The 27,696-nt window shown below is 42.8% G+C and overlaps 1 protein-coding gene across 2 annotated transcripts in view; it reads right to left on the bottom strand.

The window, feature by feature from the left end:
- GPIHBP1 (glycosylphosphatidylinositol anchored high density lipoprotein binding protein 1) overlaps nucleotides 1-27,696 on the bottom strand; it is a 68,228-nt gene that overhangs the window by 24,144 nt on the left and 16,388 nt on the right. The window contains exons 3-4 of one of the 2 annotated variants that reach the window (XM_043977868.1): nucleotides 5,704-5,763; nucleotides 5,410-5,504 (exon numbers count right to left, since the gene is read on the bottom strand). The gene's annotated coding sequence lies outside the window, so the exon portion shown is untranslated. Of the gene's footprint in view, nucleotides 1-3,066; nucleotides 3,127-5,409; nucleotides 5,505-5,703; nucleotides 5,764-27,696 lie in introns of those variants that run through there. The other variant, XM_043977869.1, reaches the window with a different exon arrangement.

Consider the following 27,696-nt stretch of genomic DNA (forward strand, 5'->3'; position numbering starts at 1 on the left):
TCCATTCACATGGCCTAGTTCAATCCTTTGTTACCTCTCAATGGGATGATTGCAACAGTAATAGTTTCCTAATTGGTTCTTTTGCTTCAAGTCTCACCCTTCTCCAGCTCACCTTCCACTTTTGTTGTCTTTGCATCATTTCAATTGTGTCCAACTCTCCATTTAGGATTTTCTTGACAAAAATACTAATTTGCCAGTTCCTTCTCCAGCTCGTTTTATGGATGAGGAACTGAGGCAACAGGATTAATGATGAAGAACAGTATTAAGTGACTTGCCCAGGGTCACACAGCTAGTAAGTACTGTCTGAGGCCATATTTGAACTCAGGTTCTCCTGACGCCAGGGCTGGTGCTCTATCCACTGTACCAACTAGCTGCTCTTCACCTACCACACAGCTACTAACACAATCTTCCTAAGACACAGGTCAGAACATGGAACTCCTCTGCTCAGAGATTCTCCAGTGGCTCCCTATTGTCTCTAGAATAAACTACAAACTTCTCGGCTTGGCACTTAGCACCTTTCCTCCAGCCTATTTTTCCAGATGTTCCCCCCACCCCCCAAATATTATTCCCCTTCCTATACCCTGCAGTCCAGCTGAAGTGGACTAGTTGTTTCCAGGGTGCAGAAGTCTATCTCCTGTCTTCATGCTTTGTCCTGGCCTGGTGAAGCTGGTCCTCATGCCTGAAATTATTTTCCTCTTCTTAGAAGCCTCGGCTTTCTTTATGACTCAGAGGACCCAGGTTCCACTTCCTAATGGAAGCCTTTCTTCATGCCCTCAGTTCTTTGTACTCTTTTCCTTTTCAAATTACCCAATATTTTCTATCTGTTATAGATAGCCTTGGGAAACAGGAACTATTTTATTTTTGTCTTCTTGTACGTAGTGGGTACCTCATAAGTGTGCTGAGTTGAGCTGAGTAGGTCAGAGGCTCACCACTAGTTGGTGACAGTTTTTTTGACCACAGCAGCTGTGGTAGAAGCATTTAAAATTCTTGAGCAGGTAAGTGACATTGTCAGACATCTCCTGAGGAGATTATTTTGGCAGTTATATAGAGAACGAATTGGTGTTTGGAGAGAGTGGAAACAAGGGGAAATAATTATGAATTAAAAACCTAATTGGAGGCAGGATGGCATAGGGGAATGCATTATGGACTCGGAGCCAGGAAAATCTTGGTTCAGATCTGCTACTTTTCAACTGGGAGACTTTGGGCAAATCACTTCTTTATTTCTTTTTTTTTTAACTTAAAAAAATTTTTTTATTAGGGGCAGCAAGGTGGCGCACTGGATAGAGCACTGGCCCTGGATTCAGGAGGACTTGAGTTCAAATCCAGCCTCAGACACTTAACACTTATTAGCTGTATGACCCTGGGCAAGTCAATTGCCCCAATTGCCTCACCAAAAAAAAATTATTTTTAATTTTTTTCCAATTACATGTAAAGATTTTTTTTTTGAGTTCTAATTTTTTCTCCCATCCTCCCTTCCTTTCCCTCTCTTGAGGACAGCAAGCAATCTGATATAGGTTATACATTACAATCATGTTAGACATATTTCCACATTAATCATGCTAAATCACTTCTTTCTAAGCCTCAGTTTCCTTATCTATAAAATGAGGAGGTAGGACCATATGATTTAAGGTCCTTTCTAGCTCCAAATCTCTGATCTACTGGTTGCAATGAATCGCAATTTATGTCAGTGGCAGAAATGCCCTCATGGATGAAGTCACTTGTTTTAACTTAGAGAAAGGCCTGAGACTTCTGCAGCAGAATGGGGCTGGCGTTGGGTCAGAGGTGACTGGTCAGGGGAAATTCTCGAAGGGGGGAGGAAGCACTAACCCCAGAGCCCTCTGCCCTACAGACTGCTTCCCACGATGAGGAGGAACTCTAGACCTTTGGTGTGAGTCATGCCCAGAAATGGGGTACTCCACCCATGTTACTGGGGACAGAGGGAGAAGGAAGAGGACAGGGTGGGGTGGGGTGATGGGGGGTAAGATAATGACTTCCTAAGGATTAGAGCTACCCAAAAAGTGGAATGGGCTTTGTGTGTGACAAGGGTGGGTATTGGATTCTCCCTCATTAGGGGGTCTCTGAGGCAAGGTTGATCAATTGTTGGAAGTGTTACAGAGGGGATTATTGGCCAAGGATGGGCTGGGCTATATATATGGCCTCTGAGGTCCTTTCTAACTCAGATTCTTTGTGATTTTGGGAGGAGAGGGAGAAAAGGAGGAGAGGAAGGGGGGACAAGGAAAAGGAAGGAGATGAGGGGCACAGTAGGGCCAGGAAAAAGAAAGGTGGAGAATGAGGGGAGTGAGCAAGGAAAAAGGGGGGAGAGGGTGAAAAATCGTTTGGGCAGGAAGGAAGGAGGTGAGCTTGAAGAGAGCCCAGGGAGGCGGGTAGGTTGGCACTTTCCTCAGTCCCATCTATCCCCTGTGGGGGCAGGGCAACCCCCTCGTATCTGTTGGGGGGGGGGTTGTGTCAGGGCAGCCACAATGGCTCAAGAATGTTAGAATGCTAGAGCTAGGAGGGAATTTAGAACATAGAACAGCAGAACTGGGAGGAGCATTAGAACATAGACTGTCAGAGCTTGGCGGGACTTTGGAATATAGAACAGGGAATGTCAGAGCTGGGAATAGGTTTAGAACATAGAACACAGGATGTCAGAGGTGGGACGGGCCTTAGAACATAGGATGTCTGAGCTGAGAGGCGGGGCTTAGAACACGGGTTGTCCTGGCCAGGAGGGGAACTTAGAACACAGGATGTCAAAGTACGGGATGGGGGATGGGGGGAGAGGCAGCACAAGAACATAGACCATCTCATCCAGATGTCTCTTAGAACGAGGACGTCAGAGCTCTGAGGTGTGGCTCTTAGAACGTGGGACGTCGGAGCCAGAGGCCCCTGGGCACACCCCGAAGCCGGGGTTCCCGGAGCCCTGTGCCGACAACCATTTGTCGGTGACAGGGCCGGCCCTGACCCCCAGCTCGGGGCTCCCGGCCGCCGCCCCCACGGGAGCACAAGTTCGGGATTAGAATCCACGCAGGGCTGCCTCCCTCACCCGCCCAGATCTCCCCCGTGAACCTGCAGGTCTCGGCCTCCTCGGCTCTCCCTCCTGTGCGCTGCTTCTGCTGCCCCGCGCTCCCAACAGCGCCACCTGGTGGCTGCAGGGGGACAGGCAGTCCCCTGTCCGTCCTGGGCGAGGCCCAGCCTTCTCCTCTAGAATGGGGGCGGGGGTCTCCAGATGGTCAGGGCCCGCACATAGCTGGGGTGCGGGCGCGCTGGGGCCGTCGGGGCGGGGGAGCCCGTCGGGGTGTGCCAGACCTACCAGCCCCCAGGGAGAAGGACCTGGCTCCTTTGTCAGCCCCTCCGGCTGGTCAGTCAGTCAGTCAGTCAGTCAGTCAGTCAGTGAGTCAGTGTGTCTGTCTGTCTGTCTGTCTGTCTGTCTGTCTGTCTGTCTGTCTGTCTGTCTGTCTGTCTTCCTGTCTACCCCTGCGGCTTGTCTGTCAGTTAGTCAGTCTGTTAGTCAGTCAGTCCGGCCCTCCGACCATCCCTTCCTTCTAACCTCTAGGCCTCACTTGCCTTCTCTCTGTCTCTGTCCCTTAGGGTCTCTGTTTCTGTGCTTCCCTCCCCCTCCCCGCCCCTTGGGTCTCTCATGTCCAATTTTTCCTTGCTCGGCCCCTGAAGTTATTTCTGGGTAACCCTCCTCTCCCCAGAGAGCTTCTATCTCTATTTCTTGCTCAAGGCTTCATGCCTCCTGGCTCCTTGCTATGCCCCTACACCCAGATTCAATTCCATCTGGCCTTGCCTGGGGGCTTCTATCAGGTATTGGGCACCGAGTCTAAAATGAGACTTTAAAGGACCTGACCCCCCTCCAGTTCCCTGAACTTGAACATCATGCCTGCAGGGGTCACCTGATGGCAGTTGGGATCCTGAGACTCCACCAACCTTGGGAAGTAGGACCTCCGACACAGAAAAGGATTCAGGAAATGCTGTTGAGGATGTAGCTAGCGCTTATCAAAGGTCACAGAGTCACTTTCCAACCCTTTAGTGTGCTCTGTGCCCAAGATGGAAGGTGGGGGAGCAGCTCAAAGCATGGCCTGGCACCCAGGATTTCCCTAGGGCATACACACAACACAAGGGGAATGCCATATAGGAATCCCAGACCTCTGAAACCTTAATTTCTGAATAGATTCCTTCCCTCCCCCCAGCTCAGTGAGCTTCACCTTGAAACAAAGATTTACAATGATAAAAATGGAAAAATAGTTCAGCAGTAACAACCAATGCATTTACTACATCTGACAACAGAGGTGGCATTTCCCCACCTCTGTGATTAATGGAGGGCCGACATTTTCATCACAAAGCCAATTGCTTCTGACTTGAACTTTTCAAGTGAATTTTGTTGTAGGACCCTAGAATATCAGAGCTGGAGGGAACTTGAGGAGGCATGTGGTCCAACTAGTACCTGAACAGGAATTCCTTTGTTAATATCCCTGTGGTGCTCCAGTTTCTGCTTAAACACTTCTAGTAATGGGAAGCTCATTACCTTTCTAAGACAGCCCATTTCACCATGAGACAGTTATACTTAAATTCCCCTGTGTAAGATGCATCCCAGGGGCAGCTAGGTGGTGCAGTGGATAGAGCACCAGCCCTGGATTCAGGAGGACCTGAGTTCAAATCCGGCCTCAGACACTTTACACACTTACTAGCAGTGTGACCCTGGGCAAGTCACTTAACCCCAATTGCCTCACCAAAAAAAAGAAAAAAAAAAGATGCATCCCAGACCCATAGATAGTGAACCTTATCTGCACTTGGAGACAACACAGAAGACCCTCACATTTGAGGCCAGTTCTCACTTTCTACTGCTTTCTAAAATTAACTTGAATTTGAATTACCCTCTCTTTTCTGCCATTGTCCTGGTCTTGGCAGTCTTTCTTTCCCAGGATCCACATCCTTTTGTCCCTTTTCTCCTCTGGTTCCACACATGGCAGAGTGTATCTACTCTGATTTATTTACAAGGGAAAAGAAAATGAACAATTTCAGATATATTAGGGGAGGATTACTATAGGTCTAAATGTCTTATCTCAGACTGAGTAGCATCTAAGCTTTCTATTGTAAACCTTGACTAAACCTCTCTGGTGCTAGAGCAGTTTCTCCTGATTCTGTCTAAGAAGTGTAGTCTTGAAGAGTCCAGACCATATTAGCACTAGTGATATGGGCTCGAATTTAGGGTCAAATTGACTACTTGCTCTAATTATAGAAATCTGCTATAAAAGAAAAAGCAGAGACATGATTATAAGGCCAGGACAAAACATCCTTAGCTCTGTTTGATTTCAGGTAAAAGTTACAAGTGACCACCAGTCATACAGTAATAGCCAAATTCAGGGATAGCCAGGTGGGGAACACAATGAGTCAAAAGGAGCCTACCTCGGATTAAGTCCGAAATTGTACTCTTGGCTTTTTCCCAGATACCTCCACCTGTAAACAGCACATTCCCTCTTGTGGCATTGATTTGTGGCATTCTCAAAAAAGAAAAAAGAAAGAAAAGAAAAAAGATTTGTGGCATTCTCTCCAATACTTGCATTACTGGCTTAATCATCCGAATAATTATACCTGAATTCAAAACTCAAAACAATAAAAATTACTGTCCCCAAAATATTTTATCTTAAATAGTAAACCTCTACTCTTATGAAACTGTAATGAGCAAAAAAAAAAAATTACCAGGAAACACATACATGTTGCTTGGTTTTCCCTTCCTTCTTCTTAGGTTTAAACTTTATCCTGGTGTAAAGATCAATCGTTAGAAATTACTTCTATACAATAAGCAACCTTATAAATCCTTAGTAAAACCATTCCTTGTAACAAGCTCTTTTCTGGCAAGTTTACAAATTTAAAAAGTCCAGAAGGGTTTTTTTTCTGTGTAATGATTTACCAGCTTTCCTCTGTCTTAGAGGAAACAACTACTATACCTATTTTTGTTAAAACCATCAATTGTTTTTTCCAATAATTTTAACACAATTACAAATTTAACAAAATTTTAACACATATACATCAATTAAAAAATAACTTTAAAACTTAAACAGTACTCTTTGGTTTCTTCCAGAATTCACAAACCTTGAAATGGCAGGTGAGCACTTAAAGTGGCAGTGCACCTTAAATATACTCCGCCCCCCTTTTTTTCCCTCAAGATTCCAAATTCTTTGAACAGTCAGTACAAAATGGCACAGTTTTCTATTTGCTTCTACCAATAGTTTAAAATACTTTGGACAGTTTCTTAAGATTTTCTAAATATTCTCTCTCTCACTCACTGTTCCCTTGCTGCGCAGCCAGCACCTGGGGCGGGATGGGGGGGGGTGTGCGGTGAGAGAAAGAAAGTAGCAACGCAAGTCATGCTCGACTAGAGATCATTTTTCATTAAAACTCTTACAAATTACAAATAGTTCCTGATTTTTAACCATTCCACTACAAAAGATTTCAAAGTAGCAGCATTTTCAAATCAGCTTTTACAATGTTCATCTAAGGCTATGAATGCCTAGCAAAGAAGTTACATCCCAATTCCAAATTAAAACTCTTAAGTAGACACACACCTGTAAAGATTTTCAGAAGTCAGAGACTTCCCTTCCCCCTACTTTCAGAGCCTGGCCATCACTCTGAAAGGCTACAGGGGTACAACCAAAAATTCCCCACAGATTGTACAACACAATTACAACATTTGACAAACATAAATGCACAAGACAACAAGCAGGCTAGCATCTGCACACAGACAAGCAAACAACCATAAGATATTACTTCTATCAGGAGGTATGTTACCTTAAATCTTTCTTTTGCAAATAAGTCATTTGTTTCTTTTCACCCATGTTCAATTTTTTTTCCTTTTTTCCAAATTTGTAAGGATACACCTGAGGGGGCAGCTAGGTGTCGCAGTAGATAGAGCACTGGCCCTGGAGTCAGGAGGACCTGAGTTCAAATCTGACCTCAGACACTTAACACTTACTAGCTGTGTGACCCTGGGCAAGTCACTTAACCCCAATTGCCTCACTAAAAAAAGAAAAAAAAAAGGATACACCTGAGGGACCGTGCAGAATGTTTTCTCTCCCTGTCCCTTTAAGGTGGGTTGGGCTAGTACTGCACCTGAGAAAAATCCTACCTCAGACCTTGGGGGCCCACCCAATGTGACTGAGGTTTCTGAGGCAACCAAGAAGTATACTCCATCATGGCGAACCCAAGAGCCAAATGAGGGGTTTCTGTAGCCAGACAGTATTGCAATAAAACACCACCTGTTTTCCTTTTCAGGTCAGTGCAATCGGACTTGTCCTAATTTATCATTTGTTTCTTTTTGGCCACATCCAATTTTCTCCTTACTCCCTTCTCCCAATTTGTCAAAATTTCCTGACCCATCTGTAACCTCCTGGAGGTTACCAACACCACACCTGCATCCACGTGGGTGTCCATTAAAACAGCAAAGAACCCAATCCAGGGCACCCCCCCAGACTGCTGGGTCTTGCTACCAGGGCAATTCCTTTCTTCCCTTTTCAGGAAAAAGATGAAATCCCTCAGGGTAAATTGCTTGATCCCAAATCAGCGAGAAATACCCCCACTCACTTTGGTGATCCAGCTCAGACTCCCAAATGAGCCAAAAACCGAGTGCAGAAATCAAAGGCAGATCCCAAACTTACCTTAATGAGATCTCACCCCACTGCTTTCAAAAAAAAAGAAAAGAAAAGAAAAAGAAAAAGAGTTTGAGTCTGGGACTTGAAGTCACACGGGACACCAAATGATGTGGGCCAGAATTTAGGATCAAATTGATTGTCCCAAAAGAATTACAAGACTCAGTGACTCAGTTTCCCAAGTTTTATTGCAATACTGTGAGTGATCACAGGGAGAGACCCAGAATAGTAGAAAGGTATCTCTGCAATAAGGAAAGGAAATACAGTTATATTTATAGTATGGATAAATTGATTATCAGTCTCATTATAATAATCTCCACCTTGGGGAGGTACAGGGGAGGGCCTGTCCTTCTCATTATAATATTCTCCACCATTGGGGTGTTTAAGGGGCAGCTTATCCTACTTTGGAGTTCCTGGGGTCCTAAGTCAACCCCCTGAGGCAGGTACCTTTTTCAGTGGATGTGTGTTTTGGGGGTTTGCACGTCATAAGGTGAATCTGGGGACAAATTTGGTCTTTTCTGTGCATGTCTCTTTCTGTTTCCCATGACTAGTTTCAAAATATCTTCATTTATCATTTATTTCTAGTCTGAATTTCTATAGCCTGTCATTTTATTTAAGGTCTTCATGGCCTCTGTTCCTGTTATGGGTACTGATTTATGTGGGTAAAAGAACTTAGCATCCTGACTTGTAGGTTATCCATTAACTGGCATCTGAATCCCTCTTAGAGCTCATATCTGAATTAGAGCTTGGGTCTTAAGTTTTTCTGTTAACTCCCTTTTTGCCTCCTACATCACTTTGTGTGTGGCCAAAGTGGAATGAAGACATAGATCATGGCAATTAAGGAGATTAGAGCGTTAGAGGGGAAATCAGCCCATATATTGAAATGTTCAAATATGGGGTCAGGGGTTGGTGGAGAAGAAGTCTGTGAACCAGGTACTGAACTTCTTAATATATGAGGAGGGAGACCAAACTAGAGGCTGGTAGAAGATTTTGGCAAGTGCTGAGTGATGATGTCAAAGGAATTGTCTGGAAGTGACCAGAAGAGTAAAGAGTATGTTTTTTTTCTTTCCCTGGTCCAGGGTGTGTGTGTGGGGGGTGGGGTGGGGGGTGGGGTGAGGAGGTGTGCTTCAAGCTGGAAAGACTGGATCCTTTTCCCACAGAGAGAAGAGGAAATATGTAGATTAAGATGCTTGGAATGACTGATGAATTCATGAACACATCTCCAAGTTTATCTTTATTTGACCTAATTGTAAAGTGCTTAGCATTGTGCCTGGCACATAGTAGGCACTATATGAATGTTAGGTTTTAATTATTATCGTTATTAATTAGAATACTCAAAGGTGCATGATAAGGGGCGGCTAGGTGGCGCAGTGGATAGAACACCGGCCCTGGAGTCAGGAGTACCTGAGTTCAAATCCGTCCTCAGATACAACACTTACTAGCTGTGTGACCCTGGGCAAGTCACTTAACCCCAATTGCCTCACTTAAAAAAAAAAAAGGTGCATGATACCTGTTTATCCAAGACTGTAGTATTTTCAATTGGCTCCATATTCATCTACTTTTGTATAAAGTCTCACAAATCCTGACTTCCCTGGAATATTCTGAATCCATCTATATTCTGGATAGAGTCATTTGCCTGGACTGGACTTTTGTTTTTGGTCTCTTCTCTCAAAGCTGTATCTAGCCTGGGACTCAGTGGTGGCAATTAAGGAGAAGCACATATCTTCTTGTATCCTTTTGGTGTGAGTGAGTATTCTACTCATGGTTTGTATTTAGTACTATCAATAAAACTTATAGGTAGCTCAGAGGTGATTTTGATTATATTTCAGAACTAGACTAATGAAGGAAACATAAGAGAAAAAGCATCCCTTTCTGGAGAGGATAGCCAGACATACAGTTTCTTCTAGGAAAATCCAGGTTTCTATGTGCCCCAGAAGATGTAAAGAGTACGGAATGAAGAGCCCTAGAAGATAACCCTGTGTATGGAGTAAGCACTCTGTTAAGAGTCTCTGAGGGGGCAGCTAGGTGTCGCAGCGGATAGAGCACCGGCCCTGGAGTCAGGAGTACCTGAGTTCAAATCCAGCCTCAGACACTTAACACTAGCTGTGTGACCTTGGGCAAGTCACTTAACCCCAATTGCCTCACTAAAAAAAAAAAAAAGAGTCTCTGAGTCCTAAGAAATAACAACTGCCTATTGCTGTTGGTATCTTGGGACTTGAAGATCTACTCAGGATCTTTGATGAAGTGAACCCTGTTTTGTTCCCTGAAATTCAGAGGCAGGTGGTGGCAAATGGTGATATGGAGGGCTCTCAGTCTGCAAGATAGGAAATATTGATAAGCTTGGACTCTGTGCAGTATGGATTATTTTAATTAATTAATAAAATATGTTTTATTATTATTTATTGATAAATGTGTTTAAATATATTTCATTTATATATTTATTTTGCAGGGCAATGAGGGTTAAGTGACTTGCCCAGGGTCATGCAGCTAGTGGCAAATGTCTGAGGCCAGATTTGAACTCAGGTCCTCCTGAATCCAGGGCTGATGCTTTATCCACTGTACCACCTAGCTGCCCCCTAGGTATATTTTAAATAACTTTACCCTTGTATGTACGGTAGAGGAAGATGCCTATCTGTGGTGCTACATGTAGTAGCAATGACAACTTATATTGTTTGGTGACAGGTGGACAATGGAGATTTCCTTCCAGACCCTCCCTTTAAGGAAGGTGCCCAGGGTAGCCATCTCATCATTTCCCATCCTGCTACACTCCTTTGGACTTCACCCTGCTCCTGCACTATATACCCTCCTAACCTCATCCCCATTTTCTTTCTTTTTTTTTTTTTTAGTGAGGCAATTGGGGTTAAGTGACTTGCCCAGAGTCACACAGCTAGTAAGTGTTAAGTGTCTGAGGCCGGATTTGAACTCAGGTACTCCTGACTCCAGGGCTGGTGCTCTATCCACTGCACCACCTAGCCCATTTTCTTTTTGTGTTTTGTCTTCCCGAATTAGATTGTGAGCTCCTAGAGGATGAGAACTGTCTTTTACTTTTCATTGTGTCCTCAGTGCTTAGTATAGTGCCTGGTACATACTATGTGGTAAATACATGCTTACTGATGACTGACTAACTGGTGTTCTGCTTTCTGTAAGCTTACAGCTGTAATCTCCATTTAGTGGTTCACTCTCAGTAATGATCCAAGGAATTTGTGCTAAAAATCCTTTAATAAAACGTTAAGCAGTAAATAATTGCCCAGTGATATTATATATATATATTCCCCCTCTGTGACAGTGAGCTGTCTGTGTCTGAAGCATTAGATGTGTTTCTACAGCAATTCAAAATTGTTATGGACATTTTTAAACAAAAGTTATCATTGTAATTACTGTTTGCACTTAATGAGTTAATCTAAGAGAATATTATGAGTAGTATATAAAATTATCTAGAATGATCACAAGACATTTTATTGTTGTTGAAAGGGATTTGGGGAATTACAGGAAGACACAGGTCCTCTATCACTTTACCATTGACTGGCCCAGAAGTGTAATTTATAATTTTGTCCACCAGGTGGCATACAAGTATAGATGCCAGCCCTGTGTTTTCTTCCATTCTTTTGATGTATGTGTCAATGTTTCCTCTATCATCCTACAGGTTTCAAACATCCCAGCAGGAATGAAACACCCATACACTCATATGGTGTTGGAGCTGTGACATGATCCAACCAACCTGGGAAGCAATTTGGAATTATGAAAATAAAGTGACTAAAATGTCCCCCACCCTTTGGCCCAGAGATCCCACTGCTAGATATATGCCCTAAAGAATTCAATGATAAAAATAAATATGTGAAAATATTTTAGCAGCAATTTCTGTGATAGCAAAGAACTGGAAACAAAGTAGATATCTATCAGTTTGGGAATAGCTAAACAAATGGACATAATGAATATTTTTGTCCTTCAAGAAATAATAAGTATGATGAATACAGAGGAACATGGGAAGACATATGAACTGATGCCAAATGAAGTAAGCAGAAACAGAAAAAACAACATACATGTAAAGGTAGAGGTCTCTTCCCATTGTAGTTAATCACAGAAGTGCTAGACATCTAAATCGAATCAATCAATCATTCAAAAAATAAACTAGGTGTGAGTAAGTCTTGAATCAATTGAAAGGATCATAACAAAATTGAGTCATTGGATGATATCACCTAGGGAATATATTTGAATTGGTTGAAAAAGATCAAGTCCTTACTCCTGGGCTACATATTAAACAGCAAGCTAATTTAGAGCAAGTCAGTCAAGTAGAAGTCTCCAAATTTGGGAGCTGACAATTCCAGGCCCTTGACCATGTTGCTGAAGATACTGAGCAAATAGAAGACCATACAAAAAAGTTGAAAGCAGAGTATTCAGAGAAAGAATGGGTTACGTTATGACTTTGTGAACTTTGAAAGGTTGGAAGGTCTCTGTTCTCAATCATTTGCTGCCAACTTACTTTGAAGTCAGTTGCAGAGCTTAACCCATCAGCAACCAAATATACCCATCCCTCATATGTTAATGGAAAGAAAAGTCTGAAGCTCAGGGACAAATTGGATGGGGCAGAACATTCCAGCCTGAATGTGCTGCTTCATTACTAGTCTATCTTTTCACATGGCCTCATTCCTAGAGAAGAAGTGGTCCCCAGTCTCTTGGTAATGGAGGTAGAGGATGAAGAGGAATGGTTATCCTCAGAAACACTTTACTGTCCATCTTTTGATTAGGCCCCAGGGCAGATAACAGTCCAGAACAGATTAGGGAGTCTGCGTGCGATAGGTGCCAGCTAGAGAGGTGGTGTGGTGTACAGTAAAACACCTTTGCTCTGGAATGAAAAAACCTATATTCAGATCTTTCCTCTGTTACTAGCTGTTTGAATTTGCACAAGTCACAACTTCCCTGCATCTCAGTTTTCTCACTTATAAAATAATGGCCTATAAGGTCCATTTAGGCTCTAAATCTATGGCTTAGGTTTCTCTCTCTCTCTCTCTGCATATCGATGACAAAATGACTCCAGGCTAGTATTTAATATGTATGTATATATAGTGAGCTATATAACTTTAGAAAGCTAGCCCCTAGCCCCTAAAGGCTGACTCAAGAGCTCTGAGGCCATGGGTGCATGTAGTGGTCATAGTATGAGGACCTGGCTTGTTTGGATCTCATGAAGTGGTGTCCTCCAAAATGAGAAGCATGACTCAGAGCTCCATCTACTGTGCTCCAAGTCCAGTGCCTGTGTCCCTCAGCCTGGTGTCTGAGGAAGGATGATCTATGGTGGCCACCCAGCATCTGGAAGATTTTGCATCTGGGCAGCTGCCATCCATGATGTAGGTGATGGTAATCTCTTCTGGGTAGAGAAAGACCCAGGGTGTGTGCCAATCGATAAGGAGTTGCATTATGGGGGTGGTTTGGGAGGGTGCAGGAAGTGGGGGCTCACCAGGGAGTTTGGCAACCTCTTCGTGGAAGTAGGACACTCCTGAGGGGCCTGATTTGACTCAGATGTTACAAATACCATTTCTACTTGGTCAGGGGATCGTCAGAAGCACAGTCAAGTTTCCAGGGGGTATCTTTTCAGAGACAGGACATAATCAGTATTTGGGTCCAGAGAGTGACAGAGTGCTACCAGTAAGGGGTCCTGTGTCAATTACTTCCCAGTACATAACTATCAATTACTTCTCTATGGGGGCATAGCAAGGTCCCCTACTTGAGTATTGTTTGTGCAAGAATCCCATGGGGAGCCTTTGTGTGAGGTCCATGAGGCATGGGAGTTGGTGGAGGAGGCCCCTATCATAAAGACCATGGGGAACCAAGGGTAGGGTGAAAACAACCACCTTTTGGACTGTGACCAGTGCAGTCTCTTTTTAGGGACCCTAATGGAAGGACTTTTAAGGTGACTGCATAAAGCAGACAGGTGAGGAATCTGCTGTTGCCAAAACTCAAGTAATCCCACTAGGCACTGAGCGTTTTAAACATCACTTGAGGCTTTAAGAGCCAAAAGTTTATTTCTAATAGGTCCAGGAACATACCTCCCCCCAGGGGCACCAGTGATAGCTCAAGAGCTTAGCCTGGGCAGGCCCCTATATCTGGTGTGGGACAATGGCCCAGATACTTCTCATGATGTGTGTCACAGTCATGCAGAGGCTGCCACCTTGGATCCATGCCTTCAATAAGGATGGCATCCATGTAGAGCCAACTGTGGAGTCCCTCTGAAACTGGGAAGTCCTCCAGGTCTTGTAAGCAGCATTCTTGGCCAATGAGATGGCCCTATGGGATACTGGTGGGGGCAAATCGGGCACCCTCAAGAGTGAAAGCAAACTGTAGCTGGGCCAGGAGAGATAGAGGTAGAATTAAACGTGTCAGCCAAATGAACAATTCCAGCCCACCAACACCAGCATCCTTATGAAGGGAGGGGTTACTGGGTAGAAAAGAGACAGTAGTTTCAGTGTTCAGGAGGACTGGATACTGTTGGTTTTTTAGGGAACCAGTGGACAGTGAGATCTGTGAAGAGACAGAGTTCTCTGGGCAGCCCTTTGCCTAGAGGTTTGTTACATCCCTAGGCTTTGTTCTTCCTCTGGAGAGATCCTGCCAGTGGTGCAAGTCCAGTGCTTCTCCCCCTTGGATAGGGGCTATATTGTTTCTCTGCCTCCTCTCTCTTTCACAGTGGGTAGGCAGGTCTTGCAGCTCTTTCTTTTTTGTGAGGCAATTGGGGTTAAGTGACTTGCCCAGGGTCACACAGCTAGTAAGTATCAAGTGTCTGAGGCCAGATTTGAACTCAGGCCCTCCTGACTCCAGGGCCAGTAGTCTATCCACTATGCCACCTAGCTGCCTCTTTTGCAGCTCTTTCAATGGGTATACAGATATTAGTCAGTTGGAAGTCCTTAGATGGGTAAGGTGCTGTATAGTTTTACCTGGGGGTCTTGCACTCTCCGTATCTCATGGTGCCCTCTATCCTCATGTCTTCTTTTTCCCCTGCCCTTTCTGACCTTGGACTCTCTCAGTTCCTTCCTCTATCTAAGGGTGTGGGGTGTTGCCTCAATCTGCTCATCTTTCCTCTAGGGAAAAGACTTTAGATTTACCTGTGGGTCCTGCTTGGTCTCTTGCTACTGGACGGTGTTCAGGAGGTCCAGGCTGGCTTGCATCACCTCAACAGTGGCTATCAAAGCATCCAGTTGGAGATCCAAGAGCAAGCAGGATAGTTTGGTAGCTTTTGGGAGTACCTCGTGAGAACAGGGCATGGGCATCATCATCCAAGATGCTCAGAACAACCCTGTGAGGTAGGTGCTATGATTGTCCTCATTTTACAGTTGAGGAAACTGAGGCAGAGAAATGTTAAGTGACTAGCCCAGGGTCACACAGCTAAGTAGATGTCTAAGGCCAAGTCTTCCTGGTCTCCTATCTTGGTTGTATCAGAAGATTTTCTTTCCTTCCCTTCACTTAGTATGGCCAGAAAGAAGGCTGAATGTCTATTGGACTGGCTCTTGCACTGAACACTGACATTTATCCACACACTAAGATTCCTGGGTTCCATAGAATTCAGGAGGAAAACCTCTTTTTGAACCTCCCAAAGCTTTACACAATTTGGTTCCCATATTCTTTTTTTTTTTGTTTTTGTTTTTTTTTTAGTGAGGCAATTGGGGTTAAGTGACTTGCCCAGGGTCACACAGCTAGTAAGTGTTAAGTTTCTGAGGCCGGATTTGAACTCAGGTACTCCTGACTTCAGGGCCGGTGCTCTATCCACTGCACCACCTAGCTTCTCCCCCCATATTCTTTTTTAGCCTTATCTCATACCACACCCCTTCATGACCTCTACATTCTAGCCAAATTAGACTTATAGCTCATTCTCTAAACTCAACATTCCATCTTTGTCTTTGTGCATTGATTCTGCTGAATTGAACTGAATCGAATCCTCATTCAACAAATCAAAGTCTACCTCAGTTGAACTGTACCATGCAAAGTATAGTTTTAACTTTGTCCAATCAGGCCTCTCTCTGAACATGCTATTAATCTCAAGGAAAATGCAGTCCTCTTTCCATCAAGAATGCCTATCCTATATTTTCTTCCCTGGCAGAAATTAAAGTTCCTGCAAACCACACTAGGTGTATATACATATACATATATATACATATATATATATATAATACAAATCCCACTGATTTACATATAATGTAGTCATAGACAATGAGTCCACCTGTATTGGACACATGCATATTTAACCATATACAGTAATATCCAAATTAGAGGGGGGCAGCTAGGTGGCGCAGTGGATAGAGCACTGGCCCTGGAGTCAGGAGTACCTGAGTTCAAATCCGGCCTCAGACACTTAACATTTACTAGCTGTGTGACCCTGGGCAAGTCACTTAACCCCAATTGCCTCACTTAAAAACAAAACAAAACAAAACAAAACAAGCAAACAAAAAAGATCCAAATTAGAGTAGTATACAGTAGATATAGGTCATATGCAGAAACAAGAGAGAGATTTATTGTTATTATCTACAATTAAATTTATTATAATAAGTATCTTTAATATCTATATTATTTATTATTAAATAGGAGAACCTTAGAATAAGATGTCAGTCAATGCTGAAAGCAATAGACCTCTTGACTTAGCACATGACATCATAGATTTCAAGATAGAAGTATCTAAGAGGACATAAAGTTGTTGGTCTCTCTTGCCCCTCCCCTCCCCCCCTTGCCTTATGCAGATGAGGAAACTGAAGCACTGAGAAGTTACTTGACTTACCTAGGGTCACACAACTAGTAAGAGTCTGGGGCTGGATATATACCTAGGTCCTTGTGATAGTCCTCTGAGAAATGAATATTTCTCTCTTATATCTAATAACTAATTATTGTATTAGGATCAAGGATTTTCCCCTTTCCTACTCTTCATCTAGAAACCAACCAGCATGGGAAATTTATTTTAGATTTACCCAGGCCAAGATCTAATCAGACAGTAAGAGAAATTCTAAGTTTGGGCTAATGAATGTATTCCTGCTCATTGTGTTTGCTCAGACAGGTCCTGGAAAAATGTTGATTCTCCCTATTATCAAGACAGGTAATATGGAAATCAATGTCTCTTTGACCAAGGTTTGAGTGACCTAAGTCACTCAAATACCCCAAGATAGTCCATCTCTCATTTGATTAACCAATGAGAGTTGAGTAGGTACCCCTTGGAATACCTCCTCTTCAAAGGGTGTATAAACTATGACCCCACAGCCATTAGGGGTATTTGGTTTAAGAAAGACAGCCAAATGATCATGCTTTTATTAATAACTTGCTGACCCTATTAAAAAAATGATCAAATTATCCAAAAATTTTGTCTCTTGAACTTTTTAATTGCCACAGTCCAGTGTGTCTTCTAATATGCCATGATTCCTCTCAAAATAAACATTTATTGGTTGGGACTTGAACCACATAAGAAATGAGAATACTACCCCTGAACCTCCAGTGTGTTAGAGATATACTACCAATTTGTACTCGTTGATACCACCTCCCTCAGTCTTCTCTCCTGTCTGACTGTAGGGCTAGAGGGCATCATACCAAACTCCCCCCAGCGCCTTCCTTTATAGAGAGCAGAAACTAGACTCAGCTCTCTCCATTTTACACATGCTGCCCTGCCTGGTTTTAAGTATGTGGGACAAGATGCCCCTGTACCAGCTGGTGTCCCATCCTCCCCTCTTTTCCTCCTCCTTTTGTGTGTTGCTTTCCCCTTAGGTTGTAAGTTCCTTGAGGGACAGGGACTGTCTGTATTTTTATTGATTATATCCACAACAATTATCACAGTGCCTAGCATGTAGTAGGCACTAAATAATGTTTATAGGATTGGATCCTGGAAAGAGATCTGTCCTTGGAGTCAGGAAGACATGAGTTCAACTCTCATCTGCTGTCAAATACTGGTTATGTAATCCTGGACAAGTCACTTAACCCTCAGTGTCCCCCAGGCCATTCCTAATATACTATACATTGTAGACTAGTTACAGTTCTGCCTTGGTAGAACTTTGTCACCATTGGCTTCCTCACTGGCAGTTCCTTATGCAGACAAAATCACAGGTTCAGAGGAAGCAATCACAAAAACTCTACAGGGGAATAAGAGCTAGTACAGGACATGAGCCAGCCTGTGAGACAAAGATTAGGCCTAAAGAATCTGCAAAATGGGAATAATACTACTACTTACCTTACAGAATTGTTGTAAGCATCAAATGTGATGATGGATGTATAATCTGACTTTGGGATGGAAAGACTCAGGGGAGAACTGACCTTGACTTTCAAGCTTGTCTCGGTCTCTTTTTGGAAAAGGGAGTAATGGGTGGAAGATGGCAGAACTGGGGATGAAGCAAGAAGGAACTTAAGACTTGAGTATGGAACAGAATAGCTGTGGGTAGAAAAGTAAACCATGAGCACCGATCAGAAGGTTCGGACTGATTCTGTGCTGTGTTTCAGTAGAGTGGCTGTTCCAGAGACTCTGAGATCCAGGGTGGTGAGGGCTGGGTCAGGAGATGGGTTGGATCTGGGGAACCCTCCTACCTCTTACTAAAGATACTTTCCCCCACTTCTTTTTTTTTGGGGGGGGGAGGCAATTGGGGTTAAGTGACTTGCCCAAGGTCACATAGCTAGTAAGTGTCAAGTGTCTGAGGCTGGATTTGAACTCAGGTCCTCCTGACTCCAGGGCCAGTGCTCTATCCACTGCGCCACCTAGCTACCCCTTTCCTTCACTTCTGGTTAACCAGATGGGCAAACTTGTTGGCTCTTTATCTATTATTTTCAATTTAGAATTCCCTTAATGGCAAGTGGTTAGTCTATAGAACACTGGGCCTGGAGTCAGGAAGACCTGAGTTCAATTCTGGCCTCTAGCACTTACTAGCTGTGTGACTCTGGGCAAGTCCCTTAACCCTGTTTGCCTCAGTTTCCTCATCTGTAAAATGAGCTGGAGAAGGAAATGGCAAACCACTCCAGTATCTTTGCCAAGAAAATGCCAAATGGGGTCATGAAGAGTCAGACATGACTGAAACAACTAAACAACAGCAACAGCAACCAGATTAGCACCAATAATAAATTCCATGAAGTGCTCACGTGTATTTAGATCTGCACTAGTAAAAGTTGTAATTTTGCAAAATATGGTAATTAGTTCTAGCTTGATGGAAAAATCCAGTTTGAAATCAAATAATATTACTACTTAATGGGATTCATTATGGGTACTAATCTGTACCTATAATACCCTGTTGGCCAGCAGAAATTCAAAGCTGTGTATAATTTCATTTAAGGCTTACTAGAGTGAAAGGACGTTTTTTTTAATTTCAAAGCAGGGGCTCTTAGCTTTTTTGTGTATATGTCATGAACTTCTTTGGAAATCTCAGTATAGCTTATAAACCCCTTCTCAGAATAATATTTTAAAATATATAAAATACATAAAATTACAAAGGCAACCAATTACATTGAAATAAATTTTTCCCCGGGGCAATGAGGGTTAAGTGACTTGCCCAAAGTCACACTGCTAGTAAGTGTCAAGTGTCTGAGGCTGGATTTGGATTTAGGTCCTCCTGAATCCAAGGTCAGTGCTTTATCCACTGCACCACCTAGCTTAACAGGAAGACCATCATATCTGATCCAGTGGCAAGTCTAATAATGATAATAGTTTTCAAATAGTGATGAGTATAAGTAATATGTTGAGATATCTTCACTAATAGTAATGTGATATGAAAATATCTGTGATTTCTGTTGGTGACAAAGTCATAGGTTTTACTGATTCCACTCTGGTTTGTGGCCCACATTCACAACTGAAGGAAGGAAATGCTAAATTTCAGTTAGAGGTTACTGAAAATAAAGATAGAATTTTTTCCTATCCAAGTTCAGAGACCCCTGGAAATTACCCGTGGGCATGAATTTAAATTAAGAACCCATGTTCTAGGGCAATGGAAGGCTTGATCTGTGAGGGTAGTCCTGGGGTCTTGGAGCTGTTAGGGTAAAGTAGAGAGTGGTATTGACTCATAACAAGCCTGACACATTCAGTATTCAGCTACTCTTGGAAATAAATCAAGAACTGGTGATAGTGCCAGGCTGTGAGGAAGGGAGCTACGTGGGCAGCTACTTTCAGATCACTGCCATTCCTGGCCAGCTGGGTTTGAAAGGAAGCCACTCACAGAAGGCAGTGGAGGTCAAAAGTCTTCTCTGCATACACAAGAGGATTTTTCTTTCAATTCTTTCCTCTTTCCATGTATTATTCCAGTAGTGCCACTTACCCCTTATGTAAAACCATGCTTGAAAACCGGAAAGTGCTAGAAAATTGTCAGCTTATTCCCCTGTGGGTTATTGATTTATTTGTTTGTTTGATTTTATCTTTTTTTTGACCTGCATTTACCCGTGATTTCATTTTGTATAGGGAACTAACAGTGAAAAAACTTCCTTTACCAATGCAGATCGAAAATGTCTGCTGATCTCCCTGGCTTCCTCTAAATGCTAACTAAAACCCCACCTTTTTTTACAAGAAGCTTTCCCAAACCCCTCTTTATTCCAGTGCCTTCCCTCTGTTAATTATTTTCTATTTATGCTGTATATAGGTTGCTTTGCATATATTTGTTTACATGTTCTCTTTCCATTAAATTATAAGCTCCTTGAGGGCAAGGACTGTCATTTGTCTCTTTTTGTATCCCTAGTGCTTAGCACAGTGCCTGGTACACATAGTAGGCATTTAATAAATGTCTGTTGATGTTTCTGGTTGATGGGGGCATTTTTGGAGCTGTTTCTTCAACTCCTTTGCTCTCATCCATGTTTGCCAAGGGGCACATCCCTATGGGCAACCAAGCAAGTGGTGTGCTATTTTTCAGGGTCCTGGCTATTTCCCAGGGCATTTGGTAGGTTTGCAAATTACTTAACCTTTTAATTACTTGGTATGAAGTGGCTCTCCACCAGCATATCATCTTTTACTTTCCTTCGTCTTTTGAGAGAAATGAATGAGTGGACCTTGGTTAGCTCCAACTGATTTCTTATATTTTGTGTAGGGTCAGGTCGAGGGACAGCATGGTATAGTGGATAGAGTGCTATATTTGAGTCAGGAAGACCTAGGTTACAGGCATCACTAGAATTGTGCTCTTTGGGCTACTGTGAGTCTCAATGTGCTCTTCTGTAATATAGAAATACCTACTGATCTCATATGGTTATTGTAGAGATCAAATGAGATGATGTTTGTAAAGTGCATTGTAAACTTAAAAGTGCTATCTCAATATGCTGCCATCAAATGACTTCAACCTTTGCCTCTTTCTTTATTCTAGGGTGTTTGATGGATGGGTGGGGGATAACCTCGCTTGTATCATTTCTTATGGTCCCTCTATTCGGTAGCTGTGCTCCTCACCAATGTCTGTGGACATTCAGGGCAAAGAGGATCGATCCAGTGTGACATTACTTACTGACATCTTTGCACACTCTCTGAAGTCCTAGATTCACAGCCTCAATTTTTTGGTGTGTGTTTTGAGATCCTGCTTTCTGATGTCACCGATTGCCTTCATCACTTCAATGGGGACCACCAAAGATTGCAACACAAGGGATCTAACAAACAGACCATCTGCACCCGCATTGGCCTTCTCTGGACAGTAACAGACAGTGACCTCTGGTTACTGCCAGGACCCATCTCTGAAAGTCAATATAAACTCATTGGTAGGGTCAGAACATAGATCAGCAGGTTGTCTGTCCTTTCTTTGAATTGAATTTCAAATTTGTTATCTCAAACTTACTTAATCAATAAACCATTAATAAGTGCCTACTATGGGCCAGGCACTGTGCTGAGCATTGGGGATGAAAAAAGAGGCAAAGGGTAGTCTTTGCCTTCAAGGAGTTTACAGTCTAATGGAAGAAACAACATGTAAATAAATATATGGAAAACAAGTTATAAACAGGATAAGTAGGAAGTAATTAACAGAGAGAAGGCACTGGAATTAAGAGGGATTTGGGAAGGCTTCCTGTACTTGAAGGAAGCCAGGGAAGTCAGGAGGCCAGTGGCATTGGATCAAAGAGTAGGTGTCTGGGAGTATGTGTCAAGGTGTAAGATTCAGTTTCTTCAATTGCAAAGTGGGGAGAAGGAAGGAAACAAGTATTTATTAAGTGCTCACTGCATGTAAGGCACTGGACTAAGCATTATGCAAACATCCCATTTGATCCTCAAAACAAATCTGGGAGGTATGTGCTATTATAATCATTATTCCCACTTGAGGAGACTAAGTCAGACAGAGGTTGAGTGACTTGCCCTCATGAGTCTCTTCTGCCTATTTGAATCTGACGATGATACATTCTTTTTTTTTGGCGAGGCAATTGGGGTTAAGTGACTTGTCCAGGGTCACACAGCTAGTGTTAAGTGTCTGAGACTGGATTTGAACTGAGGCCCTCCTGACTCCAGGGCCGGTGCTCTATCCACTGCACCACCTAGCTACCCCTGATACATTCTTTAAGGTTTAACTTAAGTACCTCCAAGAAGCCACCTCTCATCACTGAATCCCCACAGAGGACTGGTCTCCTCCTGCACTATATGTATCCTTTCCTGCAGTTCTTTATTAAGTAGAGGAAACACAACTTGAAATCCTAGCATATTGATTTATATAGTGCTTTAAGGCTTATAAAACACTATATAAATATTATCTCATCTGCTCCTCACTACAACCCTCAGAAGTGGGTACTATATAGTATATACTCTTTTTTTTTTTTTTTTTGGCGGGGCAATGAGGGTTAAATGACTTGCCCAGGGTCACACAGCTAGTTAAGTGTCAAGTGTCTAAGGCTGGATTTGAACTCAGTTCCTCCTGAATCCAAGGCCAGTGCTTTATCCACTGTGCCACCTAGCTGCTCCTATTATACTCTTTTTACAGATGAGGAACGTGAGGCAGTAAGATGATTTGCTCAGGTTCACACAGCTAATAAATGTCTGAGGCTGAATTTGATTGAACTCAAGTCTTCCTGATTTTGAGCCTAGCTCTTTACCCATTGTATACCTGGTTATCTCTAAGGGGACAAGATGGTATTTGAGGATCTCTTTTAGCTACAGAAGTATGATCCTGCGAGCCAAGGAACTTATTCAGCAGCCCCAAAGGCCAAGAGCTTCAATTTGGGCAGTATAGCAAATCTTCCTGTTACTAAATCCTGTGCTGGTAAGTGCAATGGACTTCTGGTAGATGTTTCTTCCCTTCAGGTATAAAATTACTTCCTAAATCTCCAAGTATTGGTGTCAACATACAGAAAGGGCTTACTTGAGCTGGCAAAAGTCAACAAGGGTGTATAAATGAAGTAGCTGGTTAGATCCTTAAAGACCAGCTCATATTTCTCACCTAAATTGACCTTCAAGATCTGGAGGGTTCAAGCCAGATTGTTCCTTCCCCTCCCCTCCTCACCCTCTGCTTTTGGATATTCTCAACTACCTACCCATAGAAAAGGTCACTGAAAGGCTCTGTGGCAGCAGAATACATTTTGGATTAGTAGTCACCAAACCTTAGAAGGGTCTTCAGCTCTCCATAATTGTATCTCCAAGTTGGCAGAAACCTCAGATCCTTTCTCGTTCTACCTCCATGGCCCCGTCATCCTCTGCAATCCTTGCCTACAACCTTCAATGAATCCTCCATAGAAGATTTACCCAAGACCTATGCTGGAGGCTCTTAGTATTTTGTGGATCTTAGCAAGTGTACTGAACATTTGTCATCCCTCGCTTTCACTCCACGAATAGTTTCTCCCACCTTCTTCCCACTCCCTTTTCTGGTCATATATTTCTGGCATAATGTCTTCTAAACCACTTATGTTCTTGTTGGTAGAGAAGCATGATCAGTGGGAAGAGATTTGGACTTGAGGTCAAGAGAGACTAGATTTTATTTCCACTTTTCTTGACTGGTAAGTTCTCTAAATCAGTTTCCTTATCTTCATTCATTCATTCACCTCACCTTCCTGGGGGCCTATCCTTTTTTTTTATCCCAGCTTTTCCCCTAAATCATCAGCCAAAGGTTGAAGTGGCTAGATGTTGATAAATCTCCAATCCCCATCTCTGAGCTCATAATGAGGGAATGATTCCTAATGCAAATAACGAACCGAGATTACAAAATACAAGTATTTGCACAGTGTTTATGGAGGACAAATGTGGGTAAAAGGGGAAGCATTCAGAAACTTCCTTTATTGGGCAATTGCTACGAAACTGTCAGCAGAAAGCACAAACTGCCTCAGGAATTTCCCAACTCTTTTTTTCTGCAGTTACATGTAAGGGTAGTTTTCAACATTCATTTTCATAAGTTTTAAAGTTCCAAATTTTTCTCCTTCCCTCCCTTTCCTCCCCCCTCCACAAGACAGCAACCAGTTTATATATGTATAATCCACAAGTGCTCTTTTTATCAGTTCTTTCTATGGGAGTGGTTAGTAATCCCTTGGGATTATCTTGGATCATTGCACTGCTGAGAGTTGTTAAGTCATTCACAATTGCTCATTGAACAATACTGCTGTCACTATGCACAGTGTCCTCCCAGTTCTGCTCACTTCACTATACATCAGTTGATATGAGTCTTTCCAGGTTTTTCTGGATTCAGGAGGACCTGAGTTCAAATCTGGCCTCAGACACTTGACACGTACTAGCTGTATGATCCTAGGCAAGTCACTTAACCCTCATTGCCCCATCGCCCCCCAAAAAAGTGTGTCATAGGTACATATGTTTTCCCTGGAGAGCTAATTGTTAAACATTTACCAACACCCCTGGAGACAGGTCCCAGATTGAGTGATATCCTGTCTTTCCTATGTCTTCCTGCTACTATCACTCTCTGAAACCCCACTCCTATTCCAGGGGTGAACTGGCCAGCCACATTTCAGGCAGAACAGTGACTACTGGGGGCAGCTAGATGGTGCAGTGGATAGAGCACTGGCCCTGGAGTCAGGAGGACCTGAGTTCAAAGCCAGCCTCAGACACTTAACAGTTACTAGCTGTGTGACCTTGGGCAAGTCACTTAACCTCAATTGCCTCACCAAAAAAAAAAAAAAAAAGAACAGTGACTACTGGAGGGTAAGAGACATAAGCTCTGGGGTGACTCCTCCAGCCAAAGTGGCTTCTCCCGTTTACACCTAGAAATAAATTCATATAAGATCATAGAATGAATCCAGGACCCCTACTGGTTGACTGCTTTACACAATTATTTCAATAAGTTTATTATCATCAGAGATCATCCCAGAACCAGCAGAGCTAAGTGGTCTACAAAATGGATAGGTAGTCTATTGGTTCTTATTTGGATTATATCGCCTTATGCTTCTTTCTTTCTTCCTTCTTTTCTTTCTTTCTTTCTTTCTTTCTTTCTTTCTTTCTTTCTTTCTTTCTTTCTTTCTTTCTTTCTTTCTTTCTTTCTTTTTTTCTTTCTTTCTCTCCTTCCTTCCTTCCTTTCTTCTTTCCATGGAAACCCCCAACTGTCCCTTACATAAACAGAGTGAGAAGCTCACAGAAAACCAGAGCAAAGCACATTCTAGGAAACCAGCACCAATTTATTTCTCTAATTAGTAAAACAGGCCCAGCATGTATTTGGAATTTTTCCCAAAAAAGAGGAACTCACTCTTACTTGGGACATGAAGGATATTTAAACATTTGGGCTGCTATATTAATTGTGGGGTTCAGTCCTCCAGCATCCCAATTTTATGTCTTTATTGGTAAATTAATCAGGTCCAGGTTGATTAACTCCCTTCTTCCTTGTTTGTAACAGGATGTTCTTAGTTACATTAACACAGTACAAATCAGTTTTATGGTTTAAACCTTGAAGGCAAACAATATGACAAGGTACTATGAATCAAGAGGGATCATTATAGATAAGGATTTTTCCTGGAAAGTCGATGACACACCAGATGTTTCATGAATGTTGGGAAGGTGAGACAGGATTGCTCTGGCAGACAAAAAGTGCTAGAAGGGCCATAAACCACCAATTAATGGGAGGGAAATATCTGTAGATAAAAGTGTTTATGGCTGTTCCATACAATTCCCAAAGGTTATCAAGAGAAACTTATGTAGAGAGGCAAATGGTCCATAAATCTCAAATGACTCTGGGTCTGCTTGACATCGAGGTTCAATCTCTGCTATCACAAAGGACCTTTGATTTGTTAGTCCAGGTTTTCAAACAGGTAAAGGAATTTTGACAATGCAATCATCCCTCCCTCCCTTCCTTCCTTCCTCCTTCCTTCCAAGGGTTCAGTGATTTGCCCACAGTCACACAGCTGGTAAGTATCTGAAGTAGATTTGAACCCAGATCCTCCTGACTCCAGGGCTGGAACTTATGCTTATTTCTAAAATCAAACTTATTAGGGGCAGCTAGATGGTGCAGTGGTTAAAGCACTGGCCCTGGATTCAGGAGTACCTGAGTTCAAATCTGGCCTCAGACACTTGACACTTACTAGCTGTGTGACCCTGGGCAAGTCACTTAACCCCCATTGCCTGCAAAAAAAAATATCAAACTTATTAACCAGTTGGTATTTTGCCTTATCCCTTTATATGTTTTATTTTTTTTTTGGGGGGGGTGTTTTTTAGTTAGGCAATTGGGGTTAAGTGACTTGCCCAGGGTCACACAGCTAGTTAAGTGTTAAGTGTCTGAGGCCGGATTTGAACTCAGGTACTCCTGACTCCAGGGCTGGTGCTTTATCCACTGCGCCACCTAGCTGCCCCCTATATGTTTTATTAAGCTCATCTTGTTAAGACAACTGATCATTACAAAACACCACCAGAAATCTTAGGAGGAGAAACTTTGGGGTGTAGTGTCTAAATTGTTGGACTTGGAGTCAGGAAGACCTGAGTTCCAATTTTGCCTTAGACACATATTAGCTGTGTGACCCCTGGGCAAGTTGCTTAATCTGTTTCTGCCTTTGTTTCCTCATCTGCAAAATGGGAATAATATTAGCAATTACCTTGCAGGGTTGTTGTGTTCTTAACCTGGGGTCTGTGAACTTGTTTTAAAAAAATATTTTGATAACTATATTTCAATATAATTGGCTTCCATTATAATCCTATGTATTTTATTTTATGCACTTAAAAACCTGACTCTGAAAAGGGTTTTTAGGCTTCAGTAGACTTCCTAAGGGGTTCAGGTCACAAAAAGGTTAAGAATCCCAACTCTAGAGGATGTGTCTTACATTTTAAAGGGACTGTAGGGATATGGCTGAATCTTTGGCCAACCAATGGCAGCCACCTACTCATTTTATCAAGTCTCATTAAAGAATGTCTTCACATCTCATAAAGGGGTAACAAAATGTAAAGACTTCTTTATATCGTTTAAGACCTTAACACTTTCTTGTCTCTGTTCTCTGCCCATTGCATTCTTTACTTTCACGATTGGGTTGGAGTGGGGGAATAGAGGAGAGCAATTGATCAGGGGTCTCTTGATCAATTTCCCTTTCTCCTACATACTCTTTTGTTTTCTGCTGCCATCTCCTTGCCAGCTAGTTCTCACAGCATTCTGCTCTAGCACATCCCCCCCTCCTTATATTCTTCCGCTTTGCAAGTTCTCGTCCCAGTTTGGACTTTTTGATTTATTAGATGTAGCCTACACTACAGGTATGGCGTTGTAATTTCCAGGTAAGCCCAGCTTCCAAATGGGCAAAGGTTGTAGGGGGATGACAGTTAACTCTCGCCTAGAATATTCAAGATATCAGCTGAAACATTTGCATCCTACCAAACATACATCTCTCCATTTCTCAGGGTCTCAGTCTTGTTGGGAGGAAAGGGTTCTAAAAATTAGGATAAGGAAAAATTTCCCACAGGAGGTGCTGCGTGAATGGAACATTGAAGGAAACCAGGGCTTCTATGAGAAGATGAGGAGAGATTCCTTGCCAGGTGGTTGCATTGGAGTGGTGGTGGTGATGATGGTTTTGGTGATAGCCTATGGAGAGGCACAGAGGTGGGAGATGGGAGAAATTCAGAGAATAGCAAATAGTGCCAAAGGGAGTAATTGACAATAATCCCAGCAAAGGAGATTGGAGACAGATTGTGAAAGGCATTGGGGTTTTTCCCTAGTGGCAATAGGGAGCCACTGAAGGTTCTTTTTTGGGGGGGGCAATGGGG

Source organism: Dromiciops gliroides, chromosome 1 (genome assembly GCF_019393635.1).
Source record: "Dromiciops gliroides isolate mDroGli1 chromosome 1, mDroGli1.pri, whole genome shotgun sequence".
Classification (NCBI taxonomy): domain Eukaryota; kingdom Metazoa; phylum Chordata; class Mammalia; order Microbiotheria; family Microbiotheriidae; genus Dromiciops; species Dromiciops gliroides.